Source organism: Trichosurus vulpecula, chromosome 2 (assembly GCF_011100635.1).
Source record: "Trichosurus vulpecula isolate mTriVul1 chromosome 2, mTriVul1.pri, whole genome shotgun sequence".
In the NCBI taxonomy this organism is placed as follows: domain Eukaryota; kingdom Metazoa; phylum Chordata; class Mammalia; order Diprotodontia; family Phalangeridae; genus Trichosurus; species Trichosurus vulpecula.
Genome location: NC_050574.1, coordinates 221,045,147 through 221,058,598, shown reverse-complemented (window position 1 = coordinate 221,058,598; position 13,452 = coordinate 221,045,147). Strand labels below are relative to the sequence as shown.

Here is a 13,452-nt window from a genome sequence, read left to right as displayed (position 1 = left end):
GACCATCAAGTGCAATCCTTGTTTTATAGAGGAGTAAATGAGGTGGAGGGAATATATGGGCCCACCCAAAGTCACAAAAGCAGCTGGCATCAGAGAAGGGATTCAAACTTGGGTCTTTTCCCTCCAGAGCAGTGCCTCTTATTCTGTACCAGGAGTCTCTAGTTTCCTTCAAAGTTCAGCTAAAATGCTACCTCCTGGAAGTCTTTTCTTGTCCTCTAAGCTGCTAGAGCCTCCCCCTCAGAAAAATTACCGTGTATTTACTTTAATATTTTGTATTTAATCTAATGTATTCAAGCTGCTTCCCTTGATACAATTCATTTAAGCTTCTTGAGCCTGAGAGCATTTCACATTTGTCTTTTTGTCCCCAGAGCCTAGCACAATGACAGATAAATTTCTTGTTCTTCAGTCATTTCAGTTGAGTCTGCCTCTTCATGACCCTATTTGGGGTTTTCTTGGCAGAGATACTGCAGTGGTTTGCCATTTCCTTCTCTAGCTTATTTACAGATGAGGAAACTGAGGCAAACAGGGTTAAATGACTTGCCCAAGGTCACTCAGCTAGTAAGTGTCTGAGATCAGATTTGAACCGAGGAAGATGAGTCTTTCTGACTCCAGCTCCCAGACTCTATCTTTGAGTCAGTTGCCCTGCTTGGTACATAGTAAGCACTAAATAAGTCTGTGGATTGATTGATTGATTGATAGATCTGTTTTGATTAAGCATCCTTCCCAGAATAATTATTCTAAACCTTCCTTCTTTTCCTGGGCCCTCCCTCTCAAAGTTTTTACTTGTACAAAACTTGGTCACAACCCTTACTTTACTGATAAACTCCCTCACCTATAAGCCTCTGGACCTCAATAAATCTCTCTTTATGTATTGATTCTGTTATCTTTTCTTTTATTCTTAGGGGCAGTGTCTCTCCTTTTCAGAAATAACTCCATGCCCATACTCATTCCTTACTCAAATTTGAAAGCCTTGTTTCTATCATTATGGGTATTCTCGTCTTCTCATTCTCTATTTTCTTTTGCTTCCTCCATCTCTACCTTCAAACACGTATAGTTCTCTCCCATATTAAAAACTTTGCATTTCTTCTTGCTACCCACTATAGCTATTGTCCCATTTTAAAATTTCCTCTTTGATAAACTTCTGAAGTTAAGTGCTTTATACAAAGTACTTCGTCTTCCCAAACCTTCATTCACTCCTTAGCTACTGTACTGTAACTGTTCTCAAGAATTTCTTTTACCCAATCCAATGGCTGTTCTTTTAGTTTTTAATCACTTTGATTTTTATAATGGCATTTAAAAAAGATTTTTGGGGAAAAAATGGAACACTTCACGAATTTGCGTGTCATCCTTGTGCAGGGACATGCTAATTTTCTCTGTATCTTTCCAATTTTAGTGTGCGTGCTGCCAAAGCGAGCACTCATTATGGCATTTGAACAGCTTAACTCATCCTTCCTTACTGAAATTCTTTACATCCTTTGATTCTGTGGCATTTTTAAATCCTGGTTTTCTTCCCACTTCTCCTACTTCCATCATTCTCTTTTCTCCAACCCATTGTTCCCCTCTGGCCCCTTACTGTGAGGAATTCCCAAGGGTCAGGCTTTGCTCTATGATCTTTTCTCCCTACACCTGTCCCCCACAAATTGCTTCTTTCTCATGCCCTGAACTCTCATTTTTATGTTGATGATTCCCAAATATGCGATAGTTGCTTTTACTCTATTTGACCTATAAAAGGACTTATCTTTACTTAGAAATTTTTGTCTACTAACCACTAGGCAACTTAGAATAATAAACTTTAAAGTTGGAAGGTGCTATAGAGTTTGTTTAGTACATCCTCCTACCACTGTAAAAAGCCAATACCAGTGCCTTTGTTTGTCTGCTTCTCTCAAGTTTCTCCCCACTCCAGTCTATCCTCCATTCAGTCACTAAAATGATTTTCCTAAAACACAGGTCTGATCATAGAAGCTCCTCTGCCCGCAATAAACTCCAGTGACTTCTTATTGCCTCCAGGAACAAACACAAAATGTTTTGTTCGGCATTCAAAGCTGTTTATTACTTAGCCCTCTCCTACATTTCCAGTCTTCTTAGATCTTATTTCTGACATGTAATCTTCGATCCAGTGACACTGGCCTCCTGGCTGTTCCATGAACAAGACATTATCTTTCTCAGTTCTGGACATTTTCTCTGGCTATTTCCCATGTCTGGAGTGCTCTCTCTCTCCTCTGCTTGGACTGTTGACCTACCTCCCTGGATTCCTTTAAGACCCAATTAAAATCCCACCTTCTGAAGAAAGCCTTTCCCAGCCCCTCTTAATTCCAGTGCCTTTCCTCTGTTAAATATTTCCTATTTTTCTTGTATATGGCTTGCTTATACTGTATATATTTGCTTGTATTACCCGTTTGAGGTAAGCTCCATGAGGGCCTCTTTTTTGCCTCTTTTTTTTTTATCTCCAGTGCTTAGCACAGTACCTGGCACATTATAGATGCTTCATGTTTATTGAATGAATGAATTGAATAAATACCTCTTGTGATGGGGAGCTCATTGAAGTCAGCCTATTCCATTGTTGGACAGCTCTACTTGTTGGACTTGTTTTATGTTAAGGAAAAAAATCCTACCTCCAGAGCACTTAGATGGGTGCTGCTTCTACCATTCAGAGCAGGCAATTCCCTCTCCTGGGGTGAGAAACTCAAGAAGGCCAGATTATCTTGTCAGTAGCCCTTCCCAGTCAGAAGCTTGGGAACCCAGAGGACCAGGACGAGGGGCCCTGCTCCCTTAATCAAGGACAGTACATGCACAAGTAAAATCTTTGGAGTGGCAGACTTCCAAAAACAAAGATTCTAAATTCTATTTCTAAATCTGGGGAGAATCAACCCTACGCACCCTCTATTAGTCTAGTTCTGCTGAGGAAGCATGGCACAGAAAATCATCCCTTGGTGTACTAGCTTTCCAGAATCACAGCATCTCAGATTTGGAAGGTACCCAAAAGGGCATCTAGTCCAACCTATATTTGACAATAATAGGCCTGGAAAATGCCTATCTACTTGAAAAGTTCCAGTGGGAGGGAACCTGCTTTTGGATAGCTCTAATGGTCTGGAAGTTTTTCTTTACATGAAACTCAAATTTGCCTCTCTTCAATTTCTACCCACAACTCTTAGTTCTATCCTATGGGACTAAGAAGAACAAGGTGAATCCTTCTTTCATAATATAGCCTCTAAACACTTGAATACAGTAATCATTCTCCCCTCCTCCTTCTTCTCCTGCTCAGTCTTCCCTTCTTCAAGAGGAATATCTCTATTCCTTTCTCTATTCTCTTCTGGATATACCTCAGGATGTATGCCAATGCCCTTTCTGAATTGTGGGACCCCGAATTGAACACAGTACTCCAGATGTGGCCTGATCAGGCAAGAGAATAGCAAAATTCTCAGATTCCTGATTCTGAACACTATGTTTCTCAACGTAGCCTAAAACAGCATGGTGATTGATTCATTCATTAAAAGAAGATGTGTAGAGAGAGAGACAAAAAAGAAGAGCACCACGCTCAGACCTTTTGGAAGATCGGCATAGATGTTGTATCACCCTGTTATAAATTCCTAGAGTGCATGGACTGCCTCATTTTTAGTATTTTCATCCTCAGCACTTAGCACAGGGTCTGGAACATAGTAGGTGCTTAATGAATTTTCATTCATTCATTTGCTCAAGTGTAGAATTGTATATTTATGCATATCAAATTTCATCTTATTGAGATCAGCACATGACTTTAGCCTGTTGAGAGCTTTTGAAATTATGGCTCAAAATCCATTTTATTAGCTCTCTTTCCAGCCTCCTCTCATCTGCAAATTTGCCAAATTGTCTCTGTGCTTCTATTTGAATATTGCTATTAAAATATATTGAACAGCAGGACCAAGGACAGATCCCTGGGGGTACTCTACTCCTCCTATGTCTGAGCTTCTTAATCTGGTGTCTTTGAAGTCCTTTCCTGGAACAAATCAGTGAACAAATGAGTAGTAGCATTGAGAACCAGTCCTAGTCTCTGACCTTGTCACCCCACTGATGTGGACATAGTTCTTTCAGGAGACTTAGTACTGAATAGCACTTGGGAGCTGTTTGGATTTTCCATACTCTTACCTGCTTCCAGGTAAGGTAGCTTGGGCTTCCAGGTAGGGCTGAAATAACTAAATTGTGTCTTTCTCTTGCTTAATCCAGGACTTTGTTGCAGTAGTTTCCACCTCTCTCTCTCAAGCATCTTCAATCTCTTCATCATTGTTTGTTTCTGCAGATTTCTAGATTTCCTCTTTCTTAAAAAGAATTCCCTTGATCCTCTTAGCACATTTAACTAATGAACCATCTCTTTTCTCCCTTGTACTGCCATACTTCTTGAAAACATTGCTTGTATCCAATGTCTTCATTCTCAGCATCAACCCTCTCCTCTGTGTCTTTCAATATAACTTCCATACCTATCATTTTACCAAAACTATATTTACGAAATACCATTCAATCCTCTCAATTGAACAGTGGCAAATGGCAAATTTTCCACCCTAACCTAAATGGAAAATTCAATGGCCCTTTGAGTCATTATCCTCCACTTCGTCACAACAGTTTCTAATATTATTGACCACCTCCTCCTTCAGGATGCAATCCCTGTCCTTGGCTTCAAAGGCACCACCTTAGTTTTCTTCTTGTTTCTCCAATCATTTCTACTTTATTTCTTCCATACCACTATCAAGCAGATCTTTCTAAAATATCTGTGCTTGGCACTTATCTTTTTTTTAAATCTCTTCAGTGTTTCTCCTTCAATCAATGAATTAATCAACATGCATTTATTAAATATTTGGTATGTTTCACTAGGTACTGTGCAAAGATCTTAGATACAAAGGAAAAGGGAAAATAAATCCCCATTCTAGGTAATTTAATGTTTGTGTATACAAATGTCTAAACACACAAATGTTAATAGTACACAAAAATGGTGAGTTTAATTCACCCCTAAGTTTTATAAACAGAACAACTGCCTAACAACTTCTTTTGTCCAGCATGTTGTTACATAGAATGGTAGGGGAGAAATTCATAATGTTGTTGAGACAGAATTAACAAGTTTTTACTTGACTCTTTCGATAGTATACAGGTTAATAAACATACTTATATATTCATCTGAAATACATAAAATATCATTCAATCCACTAACCAATGGAAGTAATTCTTTAGAAAATTAACAGAATTGGCACTTTGTTATTCCACTCTCCTATAAGCTTATTAAATCTTCTGCATTAATTGTAGTGGACATTAAATAGCAAATATCTTTATCATTAATGGGTTTGAAAGGCAATTATAAATGTTACTAATCTGAAATTTAAAGTGGAATAGTTAAATATTTTTATCACTAATTTGATAATGTCTTGGGTGTTCAACAAAAACATAAATCAAAAGGTTTCTATTATTCTCTGGGAAAAATCTCTTGTCATTGATAAAGATATTCAAACAGCTAAAATGTGAATACCAGCTAATGTCCATGATGACAAGATCAACAAGCATTTATTAAGTACTTATTATGTTTCAGGCACTCTGCTAGGCACTGAGGATACAAAGGAAAGCCAAAAAAAATCATCTCTGCCAGAGCAAACATTCTAATGGGGAAGACAACATGAAAATACCCAGGGGCAGCTAGGTGGTGCAGTGGATAGAGCCAGGCCTGAAGTCAGGAAGACTCATTTTCCTGAGTTCAATTCTATCCTCATACACTTACTAGCTGTATGACCTTTGGCAAGTCACTGAACCCTGTTTGCCTCAGTTTCCTCATCTGTAAAATGAGCTGGAGGAGGAAATGGCAAACCACTCCAGTATCTTTGCCAAGAAAATCCTGAATGGGGTCACAAAGAGTTGGACAAAGCTGAAATGACTGAGCAACAAGAACAACATATAAGATTAAGGAAAACCAGTTTAAAATTCATTAATGATTTTCATGATTCTTTTTTTTATTCTCAATACTAATTTTCATCTTATATAAGACTCTGTATTTTGAATTTAACCTTTGTAAATGAACATCTTTGAATATAATAAATATGTCTAAGTTTATGAGTTTTTCATTTCATAATAGAGAATTAAGCTCAGCTAAAATGCTGTTATATACTAATACCCCTAGCCAAGACAAGGGGGCCTTTCTCAAACAAATCTCCTATACGACAGAAGGCTATATAGTAGCACAATTCACGACTCATGGCTTTTCCCTTCCTCTACACTTTAGTTATTTATTATTTATGGTCAAATACTGATAGAAATTCACCTTTCTCTGAAACATTAATACTGGGAAGTATAAGGAAGCACCAAAATCGACTACAAAGGGACCCTACTCAAATATGCTGTAGATTATCTATTCTAGCCTTACAGCTTCTGTTTCCCTTTCTACAATGGAACAATCCCTCAGTTATCCAGTGTAAGTCATCACTTTCAAAAAAAAGCCAACTCAATGCCTGAATGCCTTATCTTTCTTCTCCTTTCTGATGGTTTTCTTCTTTCCAATTACATGCTTGAGGCAGAGTGCACAAAAGCACATTCTTCTTTCTTCCTATCATAGTGCTTTAGCTTTGGATGCCCTAGAATTTTGAGAAAAATACATGTACAGGAGAATTGAACAAAGTTTTCTAATACTGGGAGAAAGATTGCTCAAATACATTTGTAAGATTAAAGGAACTATGGGTGTGGGCTGCAAGAATACTTAAGTGTTTCCTACTGGGGCACTCAAAAAGGAAATCAGGACTGTGCTACTAATTCATTTTATTCACCAGAGATTTCTTCTCTCTCTTAGGGTATTTTTTTGTCTCAGAGAAAAACTTGCATTTCTAGTTAGGAGTCAGGCTTTATTCAGATTGGGTTAGCATTCAAGACCCTAGATTCTGGCCTCATATTAACCTCATTCCATTTTTAGCTGGGAGACTTCTCTAATATTCTACTGAGAGTCAGTCTCTAGGCCTAGAAGCTACCCTCATTTGGATGGTTTAAATCGGGTTGGCATTAGCTTTCTTGTGATTGGCTTGCCCTCAAGTCCTGACCCATGGGATAGAACTGCCAAGAATGTGGTAGACTCAAGGTCATTGTCTATTTCAACCCCTCCTGCTCAAACACTTATGCAACCACATTCTACTGGAACCCAGGAAGGAATAATGGGGAGAAGATCACTGTGAGCAGGGAAGTCATGAGAAGAATGGGGAGAATGAGAACCAATGGGGGAATGGAGGTAGAAGAAAGTAAAAGCAGCATCTTGCACAGTATGCCAGTTGGGGTGAGTGAGAAACTGATTATAGTGACACTTTTCCAGGAGCTAGGGTTAACCAGGGCACTTACAGGGAGCACTCAGAGGGAAGGGACTTGGTATATCAGTGAACAGGCCAGCCATATATGATGTCAAGTCAAGTTTGTGGAATGGAAGGAGGAAGATAGGTGCATGCTAACCCATAGACTGAGAGGACCTGTGTGGATACATGCACAGCACCTCTCTTTGCATCTTCACTGTGACCAGTGTTTGGGGCTCCTTGTTGTCTGTTACAGTCTTGGTTCTTATTCCTGTGCTCTTTCCCATCCCAGACATAGTCTATCCACTAAGACGCAGACTTTAGTAATACTCTAGGAAATGTAAGATCCTTGAAGGCACAGACCATTTTATTGATGTTTTTGCATGCACAACACCTTACTGTTTTGCCTGTGGTATGCACTTAACAATGGCCAGTTGAATTGAATTGAATGGGGCTGTGTTCCAGATCTAGTATCCAATGATTATACCATCCAGGTTTCTTGCCTTCCCCCTCCTTCCCTCACACCCATTCCAAGGGAAGGTTGTCTACTTTGGTGATTCCTAACCGTTTTGTAAAATAGATTCCTTTTGGGGGACTTCTGGGGATGGAGCCAAGATGGCAGCTGGAAAGCAGTGAGCTCCCTGCTGAGTCCCTCCAAAAACCTATAAAAATGGCTCTGAACCAATTCTAGAATGGCAGAACCCACAAAACAGCAGAGGGAAGCAGGGCTCCAGCCCAGGACAGCCTGGATGGTCTCTGGGTGAGGTCTATCCCACATGGAGGTGGGAGCTGGGAGCTGGGAGCAGAGCAGAGCAGAGCCCAGCATGAGCTGCTCGGATCAACCAGACCAGGAGCTGGGCGGAGTGGGCCCTAGTGCCCTGAATCAGTGAGCTGCGACAGTTACCAGACTTCTCAACCCACAAACACTAAAGACAGAGGAGAAGGTTAGTGGGAAAAGCTGCAGGAGTGGAAGGAGTTCGAGGTTCGGCCACCGCCCCTGGGGCAGCAGAGGTGAGGCAGCTACAGCTGCTGTTGCTTATGGCCCCAGGCCCACCTGGTGGGAGGAATTAAGTGGTGAATCAGAGCAGGAGGGTACAGCCTGCTGAAGATCTAAGCCCAGTCTGGGTTGGGGGTTCTTGGGGAAGGAGGAGTGCTGGTGTGGCAGAGCTGGCACATACCCCCAAACGTGGAACATAGAACTCTTTAGTCTACAAGCAGTCATGCCCTGCTGAAAAACTCAAGGGTCAAGTTAGTTGGTTGGGAATATAGCCAGGCAGTGAAAACACACCCAGATTCAGTCTCAGACTTTGGATTCTTTCTTTGGTGACAAAGAAGACCAAAACATACAGCCTAAAGAAGTCAACAAAGTGCAAGAGCCTACACCAAAAGCCTCCAAGAAAAACATGAACTGGTCCCAGGCCATGGAAGAGGTCAAAAAGGATTTGGAAAAGCAAGTTAGAGAAGTAGAGGAAAAATTGGGAAGAGAAATGAGAAAGATGCGAGAAAACCATGAAAAACAAGTCAATGACTTGCTAAAGGACACCCAAAAAATACTGAAAAATACACTGAAGAAAACAAAACCTTAAAAAATAGACTAACTCAAATGGCAAAAGAGCTCCAAAAAGCCAATGAGGAGAAGAATGCCTTGAAAGGCAGAATTAGCCAAATGGAAAAGGAGGTCCAACGGACCACTGAAGAAAATAGTACCTTAAAAATTAGATTGGAGCAAGTGGAAGCTAGTGACTTTATGAGAAATCAGGATATTATAAAACAGAACCAAAGGAATGAAAAAATGGAAGACAATGTGAAACATCTCCTTGGAAAAACCACTGACCTGGAAAATAGATCCAGGAGAGATAATTTAAAAATTATTGGACTACCTGAAAGCCATGATCCAAAAAAGGACCTAGATATCATCTTTCAAGAAATTATCAAGGAGAACTGCCCTGATATTCTAGAGCCACAAGGCAAAATAGAAATTGAAAGAATCCACCCATCGCCTCCTCAAATAGATCCCAAAAAGAAATCTCCTAGGAATATTGTCGCCAAATTCCAGAGCTCCCAGATCAAGGAGAAAATATTGCAAGCAGCCAGAAAGAAACAATTTTATTGTGGAAAAACAATTAGAATACCCAAGATCTGGCAGCTTCTGCATTAAGAGATCGAAGGGCTTGGAATACAATATTCCAGAGGTCAATGGAGCTAGGATTAAAACCTAGAATCATCTACCCAGCAAAACTGAATATCATGCTCCAAGGCAAAATATAGACTTTCAATAAAATAGAGGACTTTCAAGCTTTCTCAGTGAAAAGACCAGAGCTGAATAGAAAATTTGACTTTCAAACACAAGAATCAAGAGAAGCGTGAAAAGGTAAACAAGAAAGAGAAATCATAAGGGACTTACTAAGGTTCAATTGTTTTGTTTACATTCCTACATAGAAAGATGATGTGTATGATTCATGAGACCTCAATATCATAGTAGCTGAAAGGAATATGCATATATATATGTGTATGTGTATATATATATAAGTGAATGTGCACGTATGTATATATGTATGTGTATATATATGGAGAGAGAGAGAGAGAGAGAGAGAGAGAGAGAGAGAGAGAGAGAGGGAGGACACAGGGTGAATTGAAGATGAAGGGAAGATATCTAAAAGAAATAAAATCAAATTAAGGGATGAGAGAGGAATATATTGAGAGAGGGAGATAGGGAGAGATAGAATGGGGTGGATTATCTCGCATAAAGGTGGCAAGGGGAAGCAGTTCTGTGGGAGGAGGAGAGAGGGCAGGTGAGGGGGGAATGAGTGAATCTTGCTCTCATCAAATTTGGCCTGAGGAGGGAATACCATACACACTCAATTGGGTATCTTACCCCACAGGAAAGAAGAGGGAAGAAGATAAAAAAAGGGGGGGATGATGGAGGGGAGGGCAGATGGGGGTGGAGGTAATCAAAAACAAACACTTTCAAAAGGGGACAGGGTCAAGGGAGAAAATTCAATAAAGGGGGATGTGTTGGGAAGGAGCAAAATATAGTTAGTCTTTCACAACATGAGTATTGTGGAAGGGTTATACATAATGATACACATGTGGCCTATGTTGAATTGCTTGACTTCACAGGGAGGGTGGGTGGGAAGGGAAGAGGGGAGAGAATTTGGAACTCAAAGTTTTCAAAGCAGGTGTTCAAAAAGAAAAAAAAAGTTTTTGCATGCAACTAGAAAATAAGATACACAGGCAATGGGGTGTAGAAATTTATCTTGCCCTACAAGAAAGGAAGGGAAAAGGGGATGGGAGGGGAGTGGGGTGACAGAAGGGAGAGCTGAATGGGGAACAGGGCAACCAGAATATACATCATCTTGCAGTGGGGGGAGGGTAGAAATGAAGAGAAAATTTGTAATTCAAATTCTTGTGAAAATCAATGCTGAAAACTAAATATGTTAAATAAATGAATTTAAAAAACAAAAAACAAAAACAAAAAAAATAGATTCCTTTTGGAGTCTGGTGAACCCTATGAATCTGGTCTCAGAATAATGTTTTTAAAAAATTAAAGGAAATGGAAAATTTCATTTAGAGGTTATTGAAAATAAAGATATAGTTTTGTCCTCATCTAAGTTTACAGATTCCCTGAAATCTATCCATAGATCCTTTTGAAGTTTCATGTTAAAAACTCCTGGCCCAGGGTGAGGTCAACACCTGACAGGTACATCAATTTATAATGAAATTAGATCCCTTTCCCCTGGCATCCAGATATATTGATGAGGATAATGGAAAGCTTGGGGAGGGCAATTAGCATGATTACACATGGTGACCTTGAGAACTTTAGTGTGGTGGAAATCACTTATGCAATTTACATATGTAGGCATCCCCATATTTTCCAACAACATATCTGCTTCCACCAGAGCCCCTTTTGGCAGGACATTTGATGGACAGAATAACTTTCAAGGTTTTTTGGACTCAGTAGTCACCATGGTTTGAGGAGTCCATGATTCATTCTGGTTGGGTTTCATGGTGGTTATTGGGTCATTGGGTATCTAGGTGGTGCTGTTTATAGAGCTCTATGGCTAGAATCAGGAAGACTCATCTTTGGGAGTTCAAATCTGGACTGAGACACTTACTAGCTGCGTGACACTGGACAAGTCTCTTAACCCTGATTGTCTCTGCTTTCTCATCTGTAAAATAAGCTGGATAAGGAAATGGCAAATCACTCTAGTATCTTTGCCAAGAAAAGTCCAAATGGGGTCATGAAGAGTTGGGCATGACTGAACAACATTTGAGTCATTCCTTACTTTGGTGGATTCTCAGGTGGTCAGTGTGTAGTTAATTTTGACTCTGTAACCAATCTTTGATGAAGAAGGCTAAGGCAGGGTTGGTGTGAGGGTAGATGAAGCATGAGATTGGTAAGTATGGCCTTTGCTTTTTTTTCTTTTAATTTTTGGTGAGGATTACTTTGATAGAATTTCTTCATATTATTTCCTTTTCATTATAGTTCTTTTACTTCATTTGGCCTATTTCTTACTATTTTTTTTTATATAGAAGTTACTTTGACCACAACCTTTCACTTTGGGGAATAAGGAGCTAACACATTATTACTCCTTGTTTAGTATCAAGAATTCTTTCAGATTTAGCCTGCACTTTTTCAAGAGATTAGTCATTGGTGGCATTTATCAGGAGGAAAAGTAGAGTTATAAAATCTTGGCTTGGAAAGCAGCTGTAGAGTTTATACACCATGTCCCTAAATTCTTGGTGCAATTTTAAGCTTTAATAGATCTAGTCTACAACTGACTATCTGATTACACCCTTCCCATCTCCCTCAATCTCATTCCAAGGAAGAATCATCTAGTTCAGTGATTCTTAACTTATTTTGTGTTATGGACCTCTTTGGGAGCCTGGTGAAGCCCATGGACCCTGTTCCCAGAATAATGTTTTTAAATAATAGAAGAAAATGCTAAATTTCATTGCAAACTAGTCAAAATAAAGATTGAGGTTTTCTTCTGCATTCAAGTTCGTAGACTTCCTGAATTCTTTAATATCTTAAAATTGCAATAAGACTTTTGGGACACCTGGTACAGTCCAGGCTTGATCTCTGTTACCTTACCATCAAAAGCAAATGTCTCTGTCATTTAAAGCTCTTCACAATCTGGGTTCAACTCATCTTTTTAACACTATTTTAAGATTATTTCTTTTTATATACACCGTGGTCCTGTCAAACCAGTCTACTTGCTGCTCCCAACACTCAGCACTTCATTTCCAAACTCCACAACCACGTAGGGTATACTCCATTATTCACTTTTCACTTTTATTTTCCCCTGACCTTCCATTGAGCCCAGCTCAAATAACAGTTCTGACACAGGGCCTTTTTCTGAGCTTCCTTTTCCAGATACTAATGTCTTCCCCTCAAAAGAATGACTTCATATTATTTTGAATACATTTATATGTATACATGTTGTCTCCACTGATAGAATGTTGGTTATTTGGGGGAAGGGTCTGCTTGATTTCTCTCATAACTCCAGTTTCTAGCACAGTGTCTGGAACATAATAGGTAATTAAGAAAAATGTGTTGATTGATTGATTAATTATACTGAACAGATATACCATCTTCAATATATGGTCATCTAATCTATGCTTGAAGACCTTCAGTGAGAGAGAAACCTGTAACCTCCCAAGACAGTCTATTTTACTATGGAATGATACCATCTGTTGGGTACTTTTTCCTGAGAATGAGCCCAAATCTGTCTTTGTAATTTCTACTCATTATTCTTTTTTCTATTCTCTGAGACTAGGTAGAACAAACCTATATTTCATCCCTGCAGATACATGAAGATGCCTATCACATGCGCTCCAGCCTTCTCTTCTTTGACTGAACATTCCCTCCTCCTTCAACTGATTGTCATAGTGGGTAGTTTTGAGTGTCTATAATATATTACTTTTCATGTGAAGTTTTAAACAGTACAAGAAAATAGTACCACAGGATTCACAAGACAGTCTATCATTCTCAGATGAGTAGTACAGAAAATAAGTGCTATAAGCTCCATGGAGGAGGTAGGATTAGGTTTGAGCCTTAGAAATGGAATTTTGATTATAGGAGCAGTAGAAAGAGGGCATTCCAAGTAAGGCAGAAGTTTTAAGACAAGGGCTAGGAAAAACAAGGTGTGTTCAAGGGATAAGGAGGAGACTA

At 39.4% G+C, this 13,452-nt stretch overlaps 1 non-coding gene across 1 annotated transcript; it reads right to left on the bottom strand.

The window, feature by feature from the left end:
- Nucleotides 1-1,311: 1,311 nt before the first annotated feature.
- On the bottom strand, nucleotides 1,312-1,417 carry LOC118840478. The gene has a single exon (XR_005009670.1). It is a non-coding gene; the product is annotated as a U6 spliceosomal RNA (small nuclear RNA).
- Between the last annotated feature and the right edge of the window lie 12,035 nt (nucleotides 1,418-13,452).